The sequence below is a fragment of the Hypanus sabinus genome, chromosome 8, assembly GCF_030144855.1.
Source record: "Hypanus sabinus isolate sHypSab1 chromosome 8, sHypSab1.hap1, whole genome shotgun sequence".
Lineage (NCBI taxonomy): Eukaryota > Metazoa > Chordata > Chondrichthyes > Myliobatiformes > Dasyatidae > Hypanus > Hypanus sabinus.
In genome coordinates this window covers 1,196,407-1,220,480 of record NC_082713.1, presented here as the reverse complement: position 1 = coordinate 1,220,480, position 24,074 = coordinate 1,196,407, and the positions used below count along the sequence as shown (strand labels likewise).

Below are 24,074 nucleotides of genomic sequence, written 5' to 3'. Positions count from 1 at the left end.
CCCCTCACGGTCTTCCAGATCACCCAGCTGCAAGCACTTCTGGCAGATGTGACTCTGCGGGAGAGGGGAGCTCCCCCAAGACTGCCACATCTCACAGGAGAGGCACATCACTGTCTCAGGAGGCATTTTAAAGACTAACTGGGAACAAGCTTGTCCTCCACCTCTTCTCATCGAAGCCTCTCGAGTCAAAGCCTCAAATCTCCACTCCTTCACTGGCCCGCCCACTCACTCACTGGCCGCTTTCCACGTGACCAAGTGGTTAAGGCTTTCATCTAGTTATCTGAAGGTCGCTAGTTCGAGTCTTGGCTGAGGCTTGCGTGTGTGTCCTTGAGCAAGGCACTTAACCACATATTGCTCTGCGATGACACCAGTGCCAAGCTGTATGGGTCCTAATGCCCTTCCCTTGGACAACATGTGGAGAGGGAAGACTTGCAGCTTGGGCAACTGCCTGTCTTCCATTAAAAAAAAAACCTTGCCCAGGTTTGCGTCCTGGAAACTTTCCAAGGTGCAAATCCATGGTCTATCGAGACTAACGGAGGCCTACAAAGTAAATCTCCACAGATCAGCTGTTGAATATTAACTAGAATAGATAAATTACTTGTTCAGCTTAGGTGTCTGCAGAGATAGAACTGGTACTTAGCAAAAAACAGAAAATAGAAAAACATATTTGAATGAATAAAATTAGAATCAGGCGGCACAGTGGTACAGCAGAGAGTGCAGCTCCCTAAGCTCCAAGGAGTTGGGTTCAGTCCTCTGCTCAATCATAGAGAATGTGGGATTATGTATCTTCTACCTGTGATGTGGCTTTCTGCAGTGTGCTCTGCTTTCCTACCACCAATTAAAAATATGCTAACTGATTACATTTCAAAAGGTTCAGAGAGCTAGGTAATGTTAGAGATCTAGAAGATTATAAGGCCAACAGGAAGGAGCTTAAGAAGGAAATTAGGAGAGTCAGAAGGGGCCATGGGAAGGCTTGGCAGACAGGATTAAGGAAAACCCCAAGGCATTCTACAATAATGTGAAGAGCAAGAGGATAAGACGTGAAAGAATAGGACCTATCAAATGTGACAGTGGGAAAGTGTGTATGGAACCGAAGGAAATAGCAGAGGTATTTAATGAATACTTCAGTATTCACCATGAAAAAGGACCATGGTGATTGTAGTGATGACGTGCAGTGGACTGAAAATCTTGAGCATGTAGATATTAAGAAAGAGGATGTGCTGGAGCTTTTGGAAAGCATCAAGTTGGATAAGTCACCAGGACTGGATGAGATGTACCCCAGGCTACTGTGGGAGGCGAGGGAGGAGATTATTGAGCCTCTGGCAATGATCTTTGAGTCATCAATGGGGATGGGAGAGGTTCCGGAGGATTGGAAAGTTGCTGATGTTGCTCCATTATTCAAGAAAGAGAGCAGAGATAGCCCAGGAAATTATAGACCAGTGAGTCTTACTTCAGTGGTTGTTAAGTTGATGGAGAAGATCCTGAGAGGCAGGATTTATGAATGTTTGGAGAGGTATAATATGATTACAGTTGGCCCTCCTTATCTGTGGGGGATTGGTTCCGGGACCCTCCCGTGGGTACCAAAAAACGCGGATGCTCAAGTCACTTATTTAACCTGGCTCAATGCAGTGGTCTTTAGGACCCAGCAGAACCCTGGACCTTATTTAACCTGTATCAGAGCGGTGGACTGTAGGACCTGGCGCAGCTGTGAATCCGCAGGGTTTCTGTTCACGAAAATAATCATGATCACGATTGAAAATAAAGTGGAAGTAGTAACACAATCGGAAAGAGGTGAAGCATCATCAGTCATTGGAAAAGTGTTAGACTACAGTCAGTCAACGATCGAAACAATTTTAATGGAGCATTTGAAAGGCCCTGCCCCAATGAAAGCTACAATTATTACTAAGCAACGCAGTGGTTTAATTATTGAAATACATATGTTTCTTAAGTGATCTATATGCATAGAAAGGTAAAATATATACTATATACTAAGACAAACATTTCACTAACTGAGGCTACATAATACTGGATATACCTGTCCCGACTTCAAATCCGACTTAAACACGGACTCAGAAACGGAACGCATTCATAACTCGGGGACTGCCTGTACTTTTAAATCATCTCTAAATTACTTATAATACCTAATACAATGTAAATGTTATGTAAATAGTTGTTATACTTATTGTTTGGGGGGAAGATGACAGGACAAAATAGTCTGTATATGCTCAAACAATGAGTGCTAGAGAGAGAACTTCTGGGTTTTCCCGGTCCGCGGTTGGTTGAACCCGCAGATACGTAGGGCCGACTGTATATGGCTTTGTCAAGGGCAGGTCGTGCCTGACGAGCCTGATTGAATTTTTGAGGATGTGACTAAACACAATGATGAAGGAAGAGCAGTAGCTGTAGTGTATATGGATTTCAGCAAGGCATTTGAAAAGGTACCCCATGCAAGGCTTATTGAGAAAGTAAGGAGGCATGGGATCGAAGGGGACATTGCTTTGTGGATCCAGAACAAGCTTGCCCACAGAAGGCAAAGAGTGGTTGTAGACGGGTCATATTCCGCATGAAGGTTGGTGACCAGTGGTGTGCCTCAGGGATCTGTTCTGGGACCTTTACTCTTCGTGATTTTTATATATGACCTGGATGAGGAAGTGGAGGGATGAGTTAGTAAGTTTGCTGATGACGCAAAGGTTGGAGGTGTCGTGAATAGTGTGGAGGACTGTCAGAGGTTATAGCGGGACATTGATAGGTTGCAAAACTGGGCTGAGAAATGGCAGATGGAGTTCAACCCAGATAAGTGTCAAGTGGTTCATTTTGGTAGGTCAAATGTGATGGCAGAATATAGTGTTAATGGTAAGTCTCTGGCAGTGTGGAGGATCAGATGGATCTTGGGGTCCGAGTCCAGAGGACGCTCAAAGCAGCTTCCAGGTTGACTCTGTGGTTAAGAAGGCATATGGTGTATTGGCTTTCATCAATTGTGAAATTGAACTTATGAGCCGAGAGGTAATGTTGCAGCTATATAGGATCCTGGTCAGACCACACTTGGAGTACTGTGCTCAGTTCTGATTGCATCACTACAGGAAGAATGTGGAAGCCTTAGTAAAGGGTGCAGAGGAGATTTACAAGGATGTTACCTGGATTGGGGAGCATGCCTTATGAGAACAGGTTGAGAAAACTCGGCCTTTTCTCCTTAGAGCGACGGAAAATGAGAGGTGACCTGATGGAGGTGTACAAGATGATGAGAGGCATTGATTGTGTGGGTAGTCAGAGGCTTTTCCCCAGGGCTGAAATGGTTGCCACAAGAGGGCACAGGTTTAAGATGCTGGGGACTAGGTACAGAGATGTCAGGGGTAAGTCTTTTACCCAGAAAGTGGTGAATGCGTGGAATGGGCTGCTGGTGACAGTGGTGGAGGCAGAGACAATAGGGTAAAAGACCCTAAAAATAGAGGGCTATGGGTAACCCTAGGTAATTTCTAAAGTAAGTACTTATTTGGCATAGCATTGTGGGCTGAAGGGCCTGTATTGTGCTGTCGGCTTTCTATGTTTCAATGAATTGCAAAAAAGGAAATAATCAAAATGTTACATCACAGGAAGGTGAGAATTAATTTGTTGGTAATTACAGTACTTATTACTTCCTGAAAAAGTTTCTCACTGTATCATATTCAAGCAGTAGAAATAAAGGGTTTCGAGGGTACATTTAATGTCAGAGAAATGTATACAATATACATCCTGAAATACTTTTTCTTTGCAACCATCCACGAAAGCAGAGTGCCCCCGAAGAATGAATGGCAGTTAAATGTTAAAACCCCAAAGTCCCTCCAGTTCTCTCCTCCCACGCGTAAGCAGCAGCAAAGCAACAATCCCCCTCCCCAACCAGCAAAAAAACATTGGCACCCACCACCAAGCAGTCAGGCTTGCAGCAAAGACACAGACTTGCAGTACCCCAAAGACTACTCGTTCACCCTTGTATTTGATGTACCACAGGCTCTTGTGTTTCTCCCTGATGAGAACGTTAACCAGTGGCCAATCCAGACATCAGAAGTTTTGAGAGGAGGGTACTTCAATCAGGCCCACTGCCCGAGTACAAGAGGCATCAGCGGGTCAGTATGGTGAAAAAGAGCTCTGAGCAGCAGCAAATCGGCATTTGCGATTGATTAGCAAGAGCAAAATAAAGGAAAACAGGTATGAGCACAGCGGCCATCGTCGCAGCAGCTGTCGTCAGAGTGGTGATCTTGAGGTTTTAGGCCTTAGAGACTTCAGTCAGAGAAAGGAAGAGGAAAGAAAAGCTCATTCTTTTTTTTATCTTCCCTTCTTTATACCTGCTCAGCTGGGATAGTAGAGGTGCCAAGCAGGATAGTGGAATGCTCTTCTTGTGGGATGTGGGAAGGCAGGGAGATCCAGTGTCTCTTGACACCTATAACTGCAAGAAATGCATGTTGCTACAGCTTCTAACCATCCACATTAAAGAGTTGGAGTTGGAACCGGATGAACTCTGGATCTTTCAGGAGGCTGAAAAAGTGATAGGTACAACACATAGAAAGGTAATTGTACTCAATGGGCAGGGTGCAGGAGACTGGGCGACAGCCAGGAAGGGGAAAAGGAGGTGCCATCCCACTCAACAAAAGGTATATCACTTTGGATACTGTCAGGGTAGATGACCTAACAGGAAAGTCACAGTGGTCAGGTCACTGGCACTGAGTCTGCCTCTGTGACTCAGAAGAGAAGGATGGAGAAAAGGCATGCTGTGATGATGGGGATTCATTAGTTACAGGAACGAACGGGAGATTCTGTGGGTGAGAACGAGATTCCCGGTTGGTATGTTGCCTCCCTGGTGACAGGATCCAGAATATCTCCAATCAAGCCCTCATCATTCTTATATGGGAGGGTCTTGGTCCATGTAGGTACCAATGACATGGCTAGGACGAGTGACTAGATTCTGCATAGGGAGTTCAGGGAGTTAGGTGCAAGTTAAGTTAAAGGATAGGATCTCCATGGTTGTGATCTCAGGATTGCTACTCACACCGTGTGCTAGTGAGGCTAGAACTAGGAAGATTATACAGTTTAATACATGGCTAAGGAGTTGGTGTAGGAGGGAGGGTAAAAGATTTTTGGATCATTGGTCTCTAATCCAGGGAATGTGAGACCTGTACAGAGGGGATTGTTTGCACCTAACTGGAGGGGGACTAATATCCTAGCGGGAATGGACCTTGACGGGAGTTGTATACAGACCCCCAAATAGTTCTAAGGATGTGGCCTACAAATTACAACAGGAGATAGAAAATGCAGGCAGATTGGGCAAATCATGTTGGTACTGAATTCCAGGAGGGGGAATTTCTGGAGTGCCCATGAGATTTTTTTTTAGTGCAGCTTATGGTTGAGCCTATTTGGGGGTCAGCTATTCTGGATTGAGTGTTGTGCAATGAACCAGAATTGATTAGCAAGCTGAAGGTAAAAGAACCCTTTTAAGTGTGAGGTTATCCACTTTGAGAGTAAGAACAGGAAGGCAGATTATTATCTGAATGGTGTAGAGTTAGGTAAGGGAGAAATACAAAGAGATCTAGGAGTCCTTGTTCATCAGTCACTGAAGGTGAATGAGCAAGTGCAGCAGGCAGTGAAGAAGGCTAATGGAATGTTGGCCTTTATTACAAAGGGAATTGAGTACAAGAGCAAGGAAATCCTTTTGCATTTGTACAGGGCCCTGGTGAGACCACACCTGGAGTATTGTGTACAGTTTTGGTCTCCAGGGTTAAGGAAGGACATCCTGGCTGTAGAGGAAGTGCAGCGTAGATTCACAAGGTTAATTCCTGGAATGTCCGGACTGTCTTACGCAGAGAGGTTAGAGAGACTGGGCTTGTACACGCTGGAATTAAGGAGATTGAGAGGGGATCTGATTGCAACATATAAGATTATTAAGGGATTGGACAAGATAGAGGCAGGAAATATGTTCCAGATGCTGGGAGAGTCCAGTACCAGAGGGCATGGTTTGAGAATAAGGGGTAGGTCATTTAGGACAGAATTAAGGAAAAACTTCTTCTCCCAGAGAGTTGTGGGGGTGTGGAATGCACTGCCTCAGAAGGCAGTGGAGGCCAATTCTCTGGATGCTTTCAAGAAGGAGCTAGATAGGTATCTTATGGATAGGGGAATCAAGGGATATGGGGGCAAGGCAGGAACTGGGTATTGATAGTAGATGATCAGCCATGATCTCAGAATGGTGGTGCAGGCTCGAGGGGCCAAATGTTCTACTTCTGCACCTATTGTCTATTAACCCTTAGGGGAAAGTGATTGAAATATGATTGAATTCACCCTGAAGTTTGAGAAGGAGAAGCTAAAGTTGGATGTATCAGTATTATAGTGGAGTAAAGGGAATTAAAGAAGCATGAGAAAGGAGTCAGTCAGAATTAATCAAAAATGAACACTGGCAGGGATGATGACAGGGCAGCAGAGGCTGGAATTTCTGGAAGCAGTTCAGAAGGCGCAGAATTTACACATCGCAAAGAGGAACAGGTATTCTAAAGGAAAGATAACACAACCATGGCTAACAAAAAAAAGTCAAAGCCAACATAAAAGCCGAAGGGAGGTCACATAATAAAGCAAAAATTAGTGGGTAGTCAGAGGATTGAGAAGTTATTAAAAACCAACAGAAGGCAACTAAAAAATTAGGAAGGTAAAGATGGAATACAGAAGTAAGCTAACCAGTAATATTAAAGTGGATACCAAAAGTTTCTTCAAATACAAATGAAATACATTGTGCGAAAGTGTATGGTCATGCACTTTGGGGGAAGGAATAAACAAGCAGACTATTATTTAGATGGAGAGAGAATTCCAAATGCAGAGATGCAAAGAGACTTGGGAGTCCTTGTGCAGGATGCCCTAAAGGTTAGCCTCCAGGTTGAATTGGTGGTGAAGAAGGCGAATGCAATGTTGGCATTCATTTCTAGAGGTATAGAATATAAGAGCAGGGATGTGATGTTGAGGCTCTATAAGGCACTTGTAAGACCACACTTGGAGTACTGTATTGTGTGCAGTTTTGGGCTCCTTATTTTAGAAAAGGTATACTGACATTGGAGAGGGTTCAGAGTAGATTCACAACAGTGATTCCAGGAATGAAAGGGTTACCTTATGAGGAACATCTGACAGCTCTTGGGCTGTATTCCCTTGAGTTCAGGAGAATGAGGGGGGAATTTCATAGAAACATTCCGAATGTTAAAAGGCCTGGACAGATTCAATATGGCAAAGTTATTTCCATGGCAGGGGAGTCTAGGACAAGAGGGCACGACTTCAGGATTGAAGTACATCCATTTAGAACAGAGATATGGAGAAATTACTTTAGACAGAGAGTGGTAAATCTGTGGAATGTGTTGCCTTGAGTGCTGTGGAGGCCAAGTCATGGGGTGCATTTAAGGCAGAGATAGATAGGTTCTTGATTATCCAGGGCATCAAAGGGTATGAGGAGGGTATGAAGAGAAGGCAGGGGAGTGGGGATGACTAGAAGATTTGGATCAGCCCATGATTGAATGGCGGAGCAGACTCGGTGGGCCAGATGGCCGCCTTCTGCTCCTATATCTTATGGTCTTATACATAAGCGTAAAAGAGAGGCAAGAGTGGATATCAAACTGTTGGAAAATGTTGCTGGAGAGATAGTAATGGGGGACAAGGAAATGGTGGACAAACTGAATATGTATTTTGCATCAGTCTTCTCTGTGGAATGTCCAGGTGTCCAGGGGACATGAAGTGTGTGAAGTTACCATAACTAGAGAGAAGGTTCTTGGAAAACTTAAAGATCTGAAGGTGGATAAGTCACTTGGATCAGATGCTGTACAACCCAGAGTTCTGAAAGAGGTGGCTAAAGAGTTTGTGGAGGCATTGGTAATGATCTTTCAAGAATCACTAGATTCTGGAATGATGCCGGAAGACTGAAAAATTGCAAATGGCACTCCACTCTTCAAGAAGGGAAAGGCAGAAGAAAAGAAACTGTAGGCCAGTGGTGGGAAGATGTTGAACGGCACACCCGGATGGTAAGTTGCCTCCTAGGTGCCAGGCTCAGGGATGTCTCAGATCGCACCCACAACATTTTGGTGAGGGAGGGATATTAGCCAGGTGTTTTGGTACATATTGGTACCAATGACATAGGAATGAAAAGCAATGAGGTCCTGAAAAGAGTATTTAGAAAGCTGAGAAGCAGGACCTCCCAAGTAGTAATTTCTGGATTGCTGCCTGTGCCACGAGCCAGTGAGGGTAGAAACAGGATGATTTGGCAGATAAATGCATGACTGAAAAGCAGGGCTCCAGGTTCTTGGATAATTGGGATCTCTTCTGGGGGAGGTATGACCTGTTCAAAAGTGATGGGTTGCACCTGAACTCAAGGGGGACCAATATTCTCACGGCAGGTTTGTTAGAGCTGTTGGGGAGGGTTTAAACTAATTTGGCAGGTGGGTGGGAACCAGAGTGAAGGGACTCAGGATAGGACAGATGGTTTAAAAAAAAAGTAAAGGTAGGATGCAGTTAGAAGGGCAGGCAGGTGATGGGACTTAAATGCAGCCAACAGGCTGAGTATCAAATCATTAGGGATGCAATCGGGATAGCAAATACGATACTCAAGATGTTGTATCTGTATATGCATTGTATAAGAAATAAGGTGGGTGAGCTTGTTGCAATATTACAAATCGCCAGGTATGATGTTGTGGCCATCACTGAATCGTGGCTGAAGGATGGTTGTAGTTTTAAATATCTACAGAGAGCAACTAAAAGAATCATTAGGAGGGAAAAGATGATATATGAAAGCAGCTTGCGAACAATATTAAGGTGCATCGTAAAAGCTTTACAAGTATTTAAAAAAGTAAAAGAGAAATGGGAGTGCAAATAGGACTGTTAGAAAATGAGCCTGGACAAATAATAATGTGGGAGAAGGAGCTGGCGGATGAATTAAATGAGTATTTTGCATCAATCTTTGCTGTGGAAGACACTAGCAATGTGCCAGGTATTGAAGGGTGTGAGGGAAGAGAAGTGAGTGCAGTTACTATTACAAGGATTAAGGTGCTCAAAAAGCTGCAAGACCTAACAGTACATAAGTTGTCATGACCAGATGAACTGCACCCTAGGGTTCTGTAAGAGGCAGCAGTAGACATTGAGGAGGCATTAATAATAATCTTTCAAGAAATATTGGAGTCTGGCGTGGTTCTGGAGGACTGAAAAATTGCAAATGTCATTCCACTCTTTAAAGGAGGAAGGCATCAGACAGGAAATTATAGAACAGTTAGCATGACCTCAGTGGTTGAGAAGATGTTGGAGTCATTTGTTAAGGATGAGATTATGAAGTACTTGGTGACACAGGATAAGATAGAACGAAGTCAGCATGGTTTCCTTCAGGGAAAACCTTGCCTGACAAGCCTGTTGGAATTCTTTGAGGAGATTACAAGTAGGATTGATAAAGGGGATGCCATGGATGTTGTATATTTGGATTTTCCGAAGGCCTTGGAAAGGTGCCACACATGAGGCTGTTTACCAAGTTAGGAGCCCATGGTATTACAGGAAAGTACAGCCACTGGTTAGAACATTGGCTGAATGGTAGGAGGAAGCGAGTGGGAATAAAAGGATCTTTTTTGGGTTACCTGACAGTGATAAGTGCTGTTCCATAGGGGTCGATGTTGGGACCACTTCTTTTTATGCTGTATATCATTGACTTACAGTGCTTATAAAAAGTATTCACCTCACTTGGAAATGTTAATCTTTTATTGTTTTACAACATTCAATCGCAGTGCATTTAATTTGGCTTTTTTTTACACTGATCAACAGAAAGAGACTCTTGAGTCCAAATGAAAATTGATCTCTACAAAGTGATCTAATTAATTACAAATATAAAGCACAAAATAATTGATTCCATAAATATTGGTGTATAAAGGCTGTTGAAAATCTAGTCTTGGTATACAAGGTAGTTGAAAAGCTCGTCATGGTGTACAAAGGCTGTTGAACCTCTAGTCATGGTGTATAAAGGCTCTTGAAAATCTATTCAAGAAGAAAAAAGCTGATAAAAGGTTCAAAAAACTAGGTGGTGTTAGAGATCTAGAAAATTATGAAGCAAGCAGGAAGGTGTTTAAGATTGAAATTAGGAGAGGTGGAAGTGGCTGTGGGAAGTGTCACGTACCCCGTGACTGATTAAAGAACCAGCAGAAATAGAAAACCTGCTGCAGTCTGGTATTGCTATAAACTAATAGTGTTTATTAGTAACTAAGCAATATAGTAATATAAATGCAAATATATTGAACAAGTTAGCAATGATGTGTGTGTGTGTGTGGAAATAGGAACAAAACTAGGCTCTTTCAAACCTAGGGGTAAATGGGTACAGTCTTACGATGATGGAGAGAGTTCAGTTCAGTTCGAGGTAGTTAGTTGAGTAATGTTGGAGAGTGAGAGGTGACGCCATCGATCTTCCAGTTGTCTTCTGAAGTCCTGTTGTGGTCACCGACTATGACCATGATATGTACGACCGTTCTTCAGTGGTGGGATTATCACCCAGGCAAGGATGGACACACAAATAATCCCTCACCGGTTGCACCTGTTCACACTGTGAGCCACTGATCGATTTCCCCGAATCAATCCTCCAAAAAAAAACACCACCACCTTGTGGGTGCAACAAAGCTCGTTCAGTGTCCGAACTGTGTGTCTTGTGATGTGTCTCATGGTGTGTCTGTCTGTGTAACAACGGACCTGGTTTTTATCTCCACATGTTGGACACCAGCTGTCCATCAACCTGCTCCATCCTCCACTTTCTGCAGGAACTTTACAAGCAGGCAAGTGACCTCGGGGAAAAGGTAAACAAGCTGGCAGAGAAACTATAACATCAGTCTTTCGAGCAGTTTCTGTCTGTCTCTCTCTCTCTCATTGTGCTGGACGCCTCCCTCTCTCTCTTAATAGCAGCACAGTGCATAGGGTCTATTCTGGATGCCGTTTCAAACTAGGTTTTCCCATGACAGAAGGCCTTGGCGAACAGGATTAAGGAAAACTCCAAGGCATTCTAGAAATGTGTGAAGAGCTAGAGGATAAGATGTGAGAAAATAGGACCAATCAAATGTGACAGTGGAAAAGTGTGTATGGAACTGGTGGAGGTAGCAGAGGTACTTAATGAATACTTTGCTTTAGTATTCACTATGGAAAAAGACCTTGGCAATTGTAGAGATGACTTACAGTGGACTGAAAAGCTTGAGCATATAGATATTAAGAAAGAGCATGTGCTGGAGCTTTAAGAAAGCATCAAGTTGGATAAGTCACTGGGACCGGATGAGATATACCCCATGCTACTGTGGGAGGCGAAGGAGGAAATTACTGATCCTCTGGCAATGACCTTTGCATCATCAGTGGGGATGGGAGAGTTTCCGGAGGATTGGAGGGTTGTAGATGTTGTTCCCTTATTCAAGAAATGAAGTAGAGATGGCCCAGGAAATTATAAACCAGTGAGTCTTACTTCAGTGATTGGTAAGTTGATGGAGAAGATCCTGAGAGGCAGGATTTATGAACATTTGGAGAGGCATAATATGACTAAGAATAGTCAGCATGGCTTTGTCAAAGGCAGGCCATGTCTTACGAGCCTGATTAAACTTTTTGAGCATGCAGCTAAACACATTGATGAAGGAAGAGCAGTAGATGTAGTGTTAATGGATTTCAGTAAAGCATTTGAAAAGGTACCCCATGCAAGGCTTATTGAGAAAGTAAGGAGGCATGGGATCAAAGGGGACATTGCTTTGTGGATCCAGATCTGGCTTGCCCACAGAAGGCAAAGAGTGGTTGTAGATGGGTCATATTCTGCATGGAGGTCGGTCACCAGTGGAGTGCCTCAGGGATCTGTTCTGGGACCCTTACTCTTTGTGATTTTTATAAATGACCTGGATGAGGAAGTGGAGGGATGGGTTCGTAAGTTTGCTGATGACACAAAGGTTGGAGGCATTGTGTATAGTGTGGAGGGCTGTCGGAGGTTACACCGGGACATTGATAGGATGCAAAACAGGGCTGGGAAGTGGCAGATGGAGTTCCACCCAGATAAGTGCGAGGTGGTTCAGTTTGGTTGGTCAAATAAGATGGAAGAATATAGTTTTAATGGCAAGACTCTTGGCAGTGTGGAGGATCAGAAGGATCTTGGGTTCCGGGTCCATAGGACACTCAAAGCTGCTGCACAGGTTGACTGTGGTTAAGAAGGCATACAGTGTATTGGCCTTTATCAACCGTGGTAATGAGTTCATGAGTCAAGAGGTAATGTTGCAGCTATATAGGACCCTGGTCAGACCCCACTTGGAGGACTGTGCTCAGTTCTGGTCACCTCACTACTGCAAGGATGTGGATACTGTAGAGAGAGTGCAGAGGAGATTTACAAGGATGTTGCCTGGATTGGGGAACATGTCTTATGAGAACAGGTTGAGTTAACTCGGCCTTTTCTCCTTGGAGCGATGGAGGATGCAATGATGACTGATAGAGGTGTATAAGATGATGAGAGGCATTGATCATTTGGATATTCAGAGGCTTTTTCCCAGGGCTGAAATGGCTAACATGAGAGTACACAGTTTTAAGGTGCTTGGAAGTAGGTACAAAGGAAATGTCAGGGATAGGTTTTTTATGGAGAGAGTGGTGAGTGCATGGAATGGGCTGCCTGCAGCAGTGGTGGATGTGGATACAATTGGGTTTTTAATTAAACTCTTGGATAGGTACATGGAGCTTAGAAAAATAGAGGGCTATGGGTACCCTAGTTAATTTATAAAGTAAGTACATGTCTGGTACAGCATTTTGGGCCGAAGGCCTGTATGTGTTGTAGGTTTTCTATGTTTCTGTAGCGGTGTGCTACATGCAGCACTGAAATAACGACACGTAGTCGGTGAGCTGCAGCTGCAAAAGAGGTTTATTCAAACTTCGCGGCCTCGCTTTAAAGCCTTCCTGATCCCACCCTCCCTGGGTGGGAATGCTGTAGGGGGCACGTATTCACAGTCCCGTCCCGCGCGCGGGCTTTTCCCCTCGCTGGTGAAGCAGGCTTGGTGCCCTCTTTGGGACTGGCCTCGATGCCGACGTGCACCACTTTGTGAGCCGGTTTGAGGGCGCTGGGAAGTGGGTCGCCACATAACCCCCCCCCAGAACCGGCGATACACCCCAATGTCCTCAGTATGTGTCGGACTCTGTTTGGGAGGTCTGCCTGTGTGCCGCGGTGCCTGAATCTCGACCGGTTGCGCCAAGTCCACATGGGCCGGTTTGAGTCGGTCCACTGTGAAAACCTGCTCTTTCCCCCCATTGTCCAACACGAATGTGGACCCGTTGTTTCTGATCACTGTAAACGGCCCCTCGTAGGGCCGCTGTAGCGGTGCCTGATGTCCGCCCCATCGTACAAAAACGAACTTACAGTTTTGCAGGTCTTTGGGTACGCAGGTTGGGTTCTGCCCTTGCTGTGAAGTGGGTATGGGGGCCAGGTTACCGAGCCTCTCGCATAGTCTGCCCAGGACTGCTGCGGGTTCTTCCTCTTGCCCCTTGGGGCTGGTATGAACTCTTCTGGGATGACCAGGGGTGCGCCGTACACCAATTCGGCCGACGAGGTGTGCAGATCGTCTTTGGGCGCCATGCGGATTCCGAGCAGGACCCAGGGAAGCTCATCCACCCAGTTAGGCCCTTTGAGGCGGGCCATGAGAGCCGACTTCAGGTGACGGTGGAAATGCTCCTCTAGTCCGTTCAACTGTAGGTGGTAGGCAGTTGTGAGGTGCAGCTGTGTCCCCAAAAGGCTGGCCATAGTTGACCGCAGGCTGAAGGTGAACTGGGCGCCTCTGTCAGAGGTGATGTGGGCCGGTACACCAAAGCGAGATACTCAGGTTGCAATCAGTGCTCGGGTGCAAGATTTGGAGGTGGTGTCGGTGAGTGGGACCGCCTCTGGCCATCTTGTGAACCGGTCCACGATAGTCAGGAGGTGCCGCGCGGACTGGCAGGGGGCCCACGATATCCGTATGAATGTAGTCGAAACTCCGGCGGGTGGGGTGGAACTGCTGCGGCAGGGCTTTGGTGTGCCACTGCACCTTGGCCGCTTGGCAGTGCATGCACGTTTTGGCCCATTCACTGACCTGCTTGCAGAGTCCGTGCCAAACGAACCTGTTGGCTACCATCCGGACGGTTGACCTGATGGAGGGGTGCGCTAAGTTGTGAATGGAGTTGAAAACGCCGCCGCCAGGCTGACGGGTCGGGGTTGGCCAGTGGTGACGTCACAGAGTAGGGTCCTCTCAACTGGGTCTACAGGGAGGTCCTGGAGCTGCAAACTGGAGACTGCAGTTTTGTAACTAGGGATCTCCTCGTCTGTCTGCTGCGCCTCTGCCAACGCTTCATAGTCTACATCCTAGGGCAGGGCTTGGATGTTAGGGCGGAAGAGGGCGTCCATCACGACATTGTCCTTTCCTGAGACATGCCGGACATCCGTCGTGTATTCAGAGATGTAGGACAGATGTTGCTGCTGGGGGGATGACCAGGGGTCAGATGCTTTCGTGAATGCAAAGGTAAGAGGTTTGTGGTCCGGGAACCGCGGTGAAGGGCCTACCTTCTAAGAAGTACCTGAAATGCCGGATTGCCAGGTATAGCGCCAACAGTTCCCGGTCAAAAGCACTGTATTTCAGCTCGGGTGGTCGTAGGTGTTTGCTGAAAAACGCCAGGGGTCGCCAGCGACCCTCGATGAGTTGCTCCAGCTCTCCACCGACTGCTGTGCTAGATACATCCACTGTGAGGGTGGTAGGGACGTCTGTCCTGGGGTGCACTAGCAACGCGGTGTTTGCCAAGGCTTCTTTGGTTTTAATGAAAGTGGCAGTGGACTCCTCGTCCCAGGTAATGTCCTTGCCCTTTCCCGACATCAGGGCGAACAGGGGGCGCATGATTCGGGCTGCTGAAGGGAGGAAGCGGTGGTAGAAATTCACCATACCCATGAATTCCTGAAAGCCTTTGATTGTGTTGGGTCGGTGGATGCCCCGTCTTTAGTAATCCTGTGGCCCAGGAAGTTGATGGTGTCGAGCCCGAACTGGCATTTGGCCATATTCACTCAGTTGGGCGTAGAGTTGATGGAGGTGGGACAGATGTTCCTGACGACTACTGCTGGCTATGAGGATGTCGTCCAAATAGATGAAAGCGAAGTCCAGGTCTCGTCCCACTGCGTCCATTAACTGCTGAAACGTCTGTGCAGCATTCTTTAGGCCAAACGGCATGCGGAGGAACTCGAAAAGGCCGAACGGGGTGATGAGTGCCGTTTTGGGGACGTCGTCCAGATGCATCGGGATTTGATGGTATCCCCGGACGAGGTCTACCTTGGAAAAGATCCGTGCGCCATGCAGGTTTGCTGCAAAGTCCTGAATGTGTGGCACAGGGTAGCGGTCCGGTGTTGTAGCCTTGTTCAGCCTGCGGTTGTCTCCGCATGGTCTCCAGCCCCATGTTGCTTTGGGCACCATGTGCAGGGGGGAGGCCCATGGGCTGTTGGACCGCTGTATGATCCCCAATTCCTCCATCCTCTTGAACTCCTACTTCGCCAGTCGGAGCTTGTCCGGGGGAAGCATTCGAGCACGGGCATGGAGGGGCGGTCGTTGTGTCGGGATGTGGTGCTGTATGTCGTGTCTGGGCATGGCTGCCGTGAACTGCGGCACCAGAACCAATGGGAAGTCCGCCAGGACTCTGGTGAAATCGTTGTCGGACAGCGTGATGGAGTCTAGGTGTGGGGCCAGCAACTGGGCTTCACCCAGGGAGAACGTTTGAAAGGTCTCGGCAGGTCGACCAGTAGGCTGTGAGCTCGCAAAAAATCTGCTCCCAGGAGCGGTTGGGCTACGGCGGCCAGTGTGAAGTCCCACGTGAACTGGCTGGAGCTGAACTGTAGCTGCACTGTACGGGTGCCATAGGTCCTTACTGTGCTGCCGTTTGCAGCCCTCAGTGTGGGACCCGGTTTTCTGTTGCGGGTGTCGTAACTCGTCGGAGGTAAGACGCTGATCTTGGCTCCGGTGTCGACCAAAAAGCGGCATCCCGACTGCTTGTCCCAGACAAACAGGAGGCTATCCCGATGGCCAGCTGCCGTAGCCATCAGCGGCAGGCTTCTGTGCCCCACCGCTGGTGGTAGAGGCACCATTGTTCGTTGGTCTCCTCACCCTTGCCTCTGGGGTTAGTGGGCTCTGCGGCTGGGCCTGGTCCGGTCCGCTGCTGGGAGCGTGGCCTGGTGATCTGTGCGACGGACGCCCCACTCTCCTTCTTGGCTTTCCACAGCACGTCTGCCCAGGCCGCCACCTTCTGGGGGTCACTGAAATCCGCGTCGGACAGCAGCAGGCATGTGTCCTTGGGCAGCTGCTCCAGGAACGCCTGCTCAAACATGAGGTAGGGCTTGTGTCCTCCGGCCAGGGACAGCATCTCGTTCATCAAAGCCTATGGTGGCCTGTCCCCCAAACCATCTAGATGCAGTAAGCGGGCAGCTCACTCACGCTGTGACAGTCCGAAAGTACTTATGAGCAGGGCTTTGAATTCTGTGTATTTGCCGTCCTCCGGGGGCGACTGTATGAACTCCCCAACCTGGGCGGCTGTCTCCTGGTCAAGGGAGCTCACCACGTAGTAGTAACTTGTGGCATCTGAGGTTATCTGCCAAATGTGGAATTGGGCTTCTGCTTGCTGGAACCATAGGTGAGGTCGCAGCGTCCAGAAGCTTGACAGTTTTAACGAAACTGCATGAACAGATGCAGCGTTGTTCATCTCCGGTCCAAATATCGTTTGGGCCGTCAGGGTCACCAATTGTAGTGGTGTGCTACACGCAGCGCTGAAATAATGACATGTAGTCGGTGAGCTGCAGTTGCAAAAGAGGTTTATTCAAACTTCGCGGCCTCACTTTAAAGCCTTCCTGTTCCCACCCTCCCCGGGCCGGAATGCTGCAGGGGGCGCGTATTCACAGTCCCGTCCCGCGCGCGGGCTTTTCCCCTTGCTGGTGAAGCAGACTTGGCGCCCTCTTTGGGACCGGCCTCGATGCCGGCGCGCGCCACTTTGTGAGCCGGTTCGAGCGCGCTGGGAAGTGGGTCGCCACATTTCTATGTTAATCCTCTTGAGGTCATTATTTAGTACATGCACCTTTGGCAGTTATTACAGCCTCGAGTCTGTGTGGAAAAGTCTCTATCAGCTTTGCACATCTGGAGACTGAAATTTCTCCCCATTCTTCTTTACAAAACTGCTCAAGCTCTGTCAGATTGCACAGGGATCATGAGTGAACAGCTCTTTTCAAGTCCAGCCACAAATTCTCAATTGGATTGACACCTGGACTCTGGCTTGGCCTCTCCAGTACATTAACTTTGTTGTTTTGAAACCATTTGTGTGTAACTTTGGCTTGATTTTGAGGTCACCGTCTTCCTGGGAAACAAATCGTCTTCCAAGTTACTGCAGACTGCATCAGGTTTTGCTCCAGGATTTCCCTCTATTTTGCTGTATTCCTTTTACCTTCTACCTTCACAAGCCTTCCAGGGCTGGTTGCAGTGAAGCCTTGCAGTAGCATGATGCAGCCACCACGATGTTTCATGGTAGAGGTGGTGTGCTTTTGATAATCTGAGGTGTTTGGCAACAGTGTTTAGTCTGGCCAAAAAGCTCAGTTTGGATTTCATAGGGCCATAGTACCTTCTTCCAGCTGACATTAGAGTCTCCCACATGTCTTCTGGCTATCTCTAGCTGAGATTTCATGTGAATTTTTTTCAACAGTGTGCTACTCTCCCATAAAGCTGTGACTTGTGAAGCAGCCAGGCAACAGTTGTATGTGCAGTCTCTCTCATCTCCGCACTGAAGCTTGTAACTCCTCCAGAAGTTATGGGTCTCTTGGTAGCCTCCCTCACTCATCCCCTTCCTTTAAGGTCACTCAGTTCTTGAGGATAGGCTGCTCTAGGCAGATTTATAGCTGTGCCATATTCTTTACTTTTCTTGATGATTGACTTAACTGTACTCCAAGGGATATTCAGTGACTTGGAAATTTTCTTGTATCCATCTCCTGACTTGTGCTTTTCAATAACCTTTTCGCAGAGTTGCTTGGAGTGTTGTTTTGTATTCATGGTGTTGTTTTTGCCAGGGTACTGACTCATCATCAGTTGGACCTTACAGATAAAGGTGTAGTTTTACTACCACCAATTGATCACCAGGTCTCCAAAAATGGATCACCATTTAATTAATTAAGTGATTTCTAAAACCAATTGGCTGCACCACTGATGATTCGGTGTATCATATTAAAAGGAGATAAATTAAGCAATAAATTATTCTGTTTTTTATATTTGTAGTTAATTTAGATCACTTTGTAGAGGTCTGTTTTCACTTTGATACAAAAGAGTCTTTTTCTGTTGATCAGTGTCATAAAAGCCAAATTAAATCCTGCAAATCAATGTTGTAAAACAATAAAACATCAGAATTTCAGGGGGAGATGTGAATATTTTTATAGGTACTGTAGATGATGGCTTTGTAGCCACATTTGCAGTTGATACAGAGATTGGTGGAGGGGTAGGAACTGTTGAGGAAACAGGAAGGCTGAAGAAGGACAGACAGATTAGGAGAATGGGCAAGAAAGTGGAGAATGAAATACAGTGTTGGAAAATGCATGGTCATGCACTTCAGTAGAAGAAATAACTACGCAGCCTATTTTCTAGATGGGGAGAAAATCCATAAATCTGAGATGCAAAGGGACTTGGGAGTCCTTGTGCAGAACACCCTAAAGGTTAACTTCCAGGTAGAATCAGTGATGAAGAAGGCAAATGAGCAGGGCTTTATGAGACACAGCTGAGACCTCACCTTGAGTATTGTGAGCAGTTTAGGGCTCCTCATCTAAGGAAAGATGTGCTGGCATTGGAGAGGGTCCAGAGGAGGTTCACAAGGATGGTTCTGGGAATGAAAGCATCATCATACAAGGAACGTTTGATGGCTCTGGGTTTGTACTCGCTGGAATTTAAAAGGATGAAGGGTGATCTCTTGAAACCTTTTGAATGTTGAAAGACCTAGACAGAGTGGATATGGAAGGGATGTTTCCCATGGTGCGTGAGTCAAGGGCAAGAGAGCACAGCTTCAGTATAGAGGGGTGTCCATTTAAAACAGATGCAGAGAAATTTCTTTAGCCATAAGCTGGTGAATTTGTGGAATTTCTCACCACATGGAGGCCTAGCTGTTGGGTGTATTTGAGGTGGACATTGATTCCAAAAAGGGTAGCCATTGGTACTTGTGTGGGTTCCAGCTACGCCTGTCTTTTTGTCGACTGCATGGAACAGTCTATGTTCCAAGCCTAAACTGGTTCCACCTGCCCGCTTTTCTTATGCTACATCATGACTGCACTGCTGCTGCTTCCTGCGCCATGCAGAGCTCATGGACCATCAACTTTGTTTCCAACTTCCACCCTGCCCTCAGATTTACCTGGTCCATTTCAACACCTCTTTCCCCCTTCTCGATCTCTCTGGAGACAGCTTATTCACTGATGTCTATTATAAACCCACTGACTCTCATAGCTACCTGGACTCTTCCCACCGTGTTACTTATAGAAATGCTATCCCCTTCTCTCAATTCCTGCATCTCTCACTGCATCTGTTCTCCACAGGAGACTTTTTATTCCAGAACAAAGGAGATGTCCTCTTCCTTCAAAAACAGGAGCTTGCCTTCCTCCACCATTAATGCTGCCCTTAACTGCATCTCTTCCATTTCACACATGTCTGCCCTCAACCCATCCTCTCGCACCCCACCGGGGATTAGGTTCCTCCTGTCCTGACCTACCACCCCACCAACCTCCATGTGCAGCATATAATTCACTGTAACTTCTGCCATCTCCAGTGGGATCCCACCACCAAGCAGGTTTCCCCTCCTCCCCACCACTTTCTGCTTTCTGCAGGTTTCAGTCCCTATATGAGTCCCTTGTCACGTTGTCCCTCCCCACTGATCTCCCTCTTGACACTTATACTTGCAAACGGAACAAGTGCTACACCTGCCCCTACACCACCACCCTCACTAAAATTCAGGGCTCCAAGTAGTCCTTCCAGGTGTGGCGACACTTTACCTGTGAGTCTATTGGGGTCATCTTTTGTATCCAGTGCCCCCAGTGTGGCCTGTTGTATACCAGTGAGAGCAAATGTAGATTAGGAGACTGCTTTACCGGGCACCTACACTCCAACCACCAGAGAAAACAAGATCTCCCAGTGGCCATCCATTTAATTTCCACTTCCCATTCCATATAACCATATAACAATCACAGCACGGAAACAGGCCATCTTGGCCCTCCTAGTCCGTGCCGAACCCTTAATCTCACCTAGTCCCACCTACCCGCACTCAGCCCATAACCCTCCACTCCTTTCCTGTCCATATACCTATCCAATTTTACCTTAAATGACACAACTGAACTGGCCTCTACTACTTCTACAGGAAGCTCATTCCACACAGCTATCACCCTTTTTAAACAATGGAACCACATGAGCAATACGCCAATCCTCTGGCACAATCCCCGTTTCTAATGACATATTAAAGATCTCCGTCAGAGCTCCTGCTATTTCTACACAAACTTCCCTCAAGGTCCTGGGGAATATCCTGTCAGGACCCGGAGATTTATCCACTTTTAAATTTCTTAAAAGCTCCAGTACCTCCACCTCTTTAATTGTCATAGGTTCCATAACTTCCTTACTTGTTTCCCACACCTTAGACAATTCAATATCCTTCTCTTTAGTGAATACCAAAGAGAAGAAATCATTCAAAATCTCTCCCATCTCCTTCGGTTCCACACATAGCTGACCACTCTGATTCTCTAAGGGGCCAATTTTATCCCTCACTATCCTCTTGCTTTTAATATAACTGTAGAAACCTTTCGGATTTACTTTCACTTTATTTGCCAAACCAACCTCGTATCTTCTTTTAGCTTTTCTAATCTCTTTCTTAAGATTCCTTTTACATTCTTTATATTCCTCGAGCAATTCCTTTACTCCATGCTGCCTATATCTATTGTAGACATCCCTCTTTTTCTGAACCAAATTTCTAATATCCCTTGAAAACCATGGTGCTCTCAAACCTTTAATCTTTCCTTTCACCCTAACAGGAACATAAAGATTCTGTACCCTCATAATTTCACCCTTAAATGACCTCCATTTCTCTATTACATCCTTCCCATAAAACAACTTGACCCAATCCACACTCTCTAAATCCCTTCGCATCCCCTCAAAGTTAGCCTTTCTCCAATCAAAAATCTCAACTCTAGGTCCAGTCCTGTCCTTCTCCATAATTATATTGAAGCTAATGCTATTGTGATCACTGGACCCGAAGTGCTCCCCAACACATACATCTGTCAGCTGACCTATCGCATTCCCTAACAGGAGAATCAACACTGCCCCATCTCTAGTCGGTACTTCTATGTATTGTTGCAAAAAACTATCCTGCACACATTTCACAAACTCTAAACCATCCAGCCCTTTTACAGAATGAGCTTCCCAGTCTACGTGTGGAACATTAAAATCTCCCACAATCACCACCTTGTGTCTACTACAAATATCTGCTATCTCCTTACACATTTGCTCTTCCAACTCACTCGCCCCATTAGGTGGCCTATAATACACTCCTATCAGTGTTACTGCACCTTTCCCATTCTTCAATTCCACCCAAATGGCCTCCCTAGAGGAGCTCTCTAATCTATCCTTCCAAAGCACCGCCATAAGATTTTCTCGGACAAGCAATGCAACACCTCCTCCTCTGGCCCCTCCTACTCTATCACACCTGAAGCATCTAAATCCAGGAATATTTAGTTGCCAATCACACCCTTCCTGCAACCATGTTTCACTAATAGCTACAACATCATAATTCCAGGTATCAATCCACGCTTTAAGCTCATCCACCTTTCTTACTATGCTCCTAGCATTAAAATAGATACATTTAAGATTCTCTCCATCTCCTCCTCTCTTTCCATCCCTAACAATGCATTCAAATTTATTATCCTTTTCTTTCTTCTCCCCTACATCTTCGGGCTGAGCTCATCCCTTCTCCATCACCTGCCTTTCCTCCCTCACACACTGTCTATTTACTTGCTCCACTGGTGAACTAACCTCCTCTCCCATAGTCTCCTCAAATAGTCTCCCGCCCCCCCCCCCCATCTTACTAGTTTAAAGTCCGCCCTGTAGCCCTAGCAAACCTCCCTGCTAGGATATTGGTCCCCCCACGATTCAATTGTAACCCGTCCTTCTTGAACAGGTCACTCCTGCCCCAGAAGAGGTCCCAATGATCCAGAAACTTGAATCCCTGCCCCCTGCTCCAATCCCACAGCCACGCATTCATCCTCCACCTAATTCTATTCCTACTCTCACTGTTGCGTGGCACAGGCAGTAATCCCGAGATTACTACCTTTGCGGTCCTTCTTCTTAACTGCCTTCCTAACTCCCTATACTCTCGTTTCAGGACCTCTTCCCCTTTCCTTCCTATGTCATTGGTACCTACATGTACCACGACCCCTGGCTCTTCACCCTCCCACTTCAGGATATCTTGGACGCGATCAGAAACGTCCCGAACCCTGGCACCAGGGAGGCAAATTACCATCCGGGACTCCCGGTCACCTCCACAGAAACGCCTGTCTGAGCCCCTGACTATTGAGTCCCCTATTACTATGGACCTCTTTCTTCTAACCCTACCCTTCTGAGCTACAGGGCCGTCCTCTGTGCCGGAGGCTCGGCCACTGTCACTCCCACCAGGTAGGCTGTCCCCCCCAACAGTACTCAAACATGACTACTTATTGTCAAGGGGTACAGCCACTGGGGTACTCTCTAGTACCTGCCTCTTCCCCTTCCTGACTGTAACCCACCTATCTGCCTCCGGTGGTCCCGGAGTGACCACCTGCCTGTAACTCCTCTCTATCACCTCCTCACTCTCCCTGACCAGGCGAAGGTCATCGAGCTGCAGCTCCAGTTCCCTAACTCGGTCCCTCAGGAGCTGCAGTTCGGCGCACCTGGCACAGATGTGGACGTCTGGGAGGCTCGGAGACTCCAGGATCTCCCACATCCGACACCGAGAACAACAAGCTGCCCTCACACTCATACCTCCCAAATAACTGAAAATACAAGAACTAAAAGATAAGCCTACTGTGCCCTCTTCCGCCTAAGCCCTCTGAGCCCAAGCCCTACACTCTGCGCCCGGCTCACTCCGCTGCCCGCTTCTTAAGGCGGCGTTCTTTATATATCTTCCCTCCTTCACGCGCCTGCGCAGTCCCGCCTCTCAGAACTCCGATCTGAGAAGCAATTGGACAATTTGAAAATGGCCGCCACCGCACTTCCTCTCAAGCCTCGCTGTCCTCTTCCAAAAGAGAACTACCTCACTCAGTATCTCCTTTATATGACATGTCAATCCACGGCCGCTACTGACCCAATGAGGCTGCACTCAGGTTGGAGGCACTCACCTTGTATTCCACCTGGGTAGCCTCCAACATGATGGCACGAACATTGATTTCTCAAGCTTATTGTAATGCTCCTTCCCCTCTTCTCAGTTCCCCATCCTCTTTTTCCTCTCTCACCTTATCTCTTTGCCTGCCTATCGCCTCTGTCTGGTGCTCCTCCCTCCTTTTTCTTTCTTCCATGGCCACCTGTCCTCTCCTCTTACCTCCTCCCTTCTCCAGCACTGAATCTCTTTCACCAATCGACTGCCCAACTCTTCACTTTACCCCTTACCCCCTCCTCGATTCACCTATCACCGTGTCTTTCTTCCTCCCCTTCCTTCAGACTCTGAATCCTCATCTTCTTTTCTCCAGTTTTGCCAAAGGGTCTTGGCCCAAAATGTCGACTGTACTCTTCCATAGCTGCCTGACCTGCTGAACTTGTCCAGCATTTTGTGTGTGTTGCTTGGATTTCCAGCATCTGCAGATTTTCTCTTGTTTGTCGGAGATTATTAGGTTCTTGATTGGCCACAGCATCAATGGTTAAGGGAGAAGGCCTAGGAGTGGGATTGAGGAGGCGGAAAAAAGATCAGCCATGATTGAATGTTGGAGCAGACTTGATGGGCTAAATGAGTTAATTCTACTCCTATATGGTCTTATCATCTAAAATCTGTTGGAATTTTTTAAAGAATTAACAAGCAGGATAGACAAAAGAGAA

General features: G+C 46.8%; 1 protein-coding gene across 9 annotated transcripts in view; it reads left to right on the top strand.

The window, feature by feature from the left end:
* Window positions 1–24,074, top strand: part of map7d3 (MAP7 domain containing 3) — a 274,252-nt gene that overhangs the window by 40,454 nt on the left and 209,724 nt on the right. Inside the window, exon 1 of one of the 9 annotated variants that reach the window (XM_059976668.1) lies at window positions 3,761–4,182. The exons of the other annotated variants lie outside the window; for them this stretch is intronic. The gene's annotated coding sequence lies outside the window, so the exon portion shown is untranslated. Of the gene's footprint in view, window positions 1–3,760; window positions 4,183–24,074 lie in introns of those variants that run through there. 9 annotated transcript variants of the gene reach the window in all.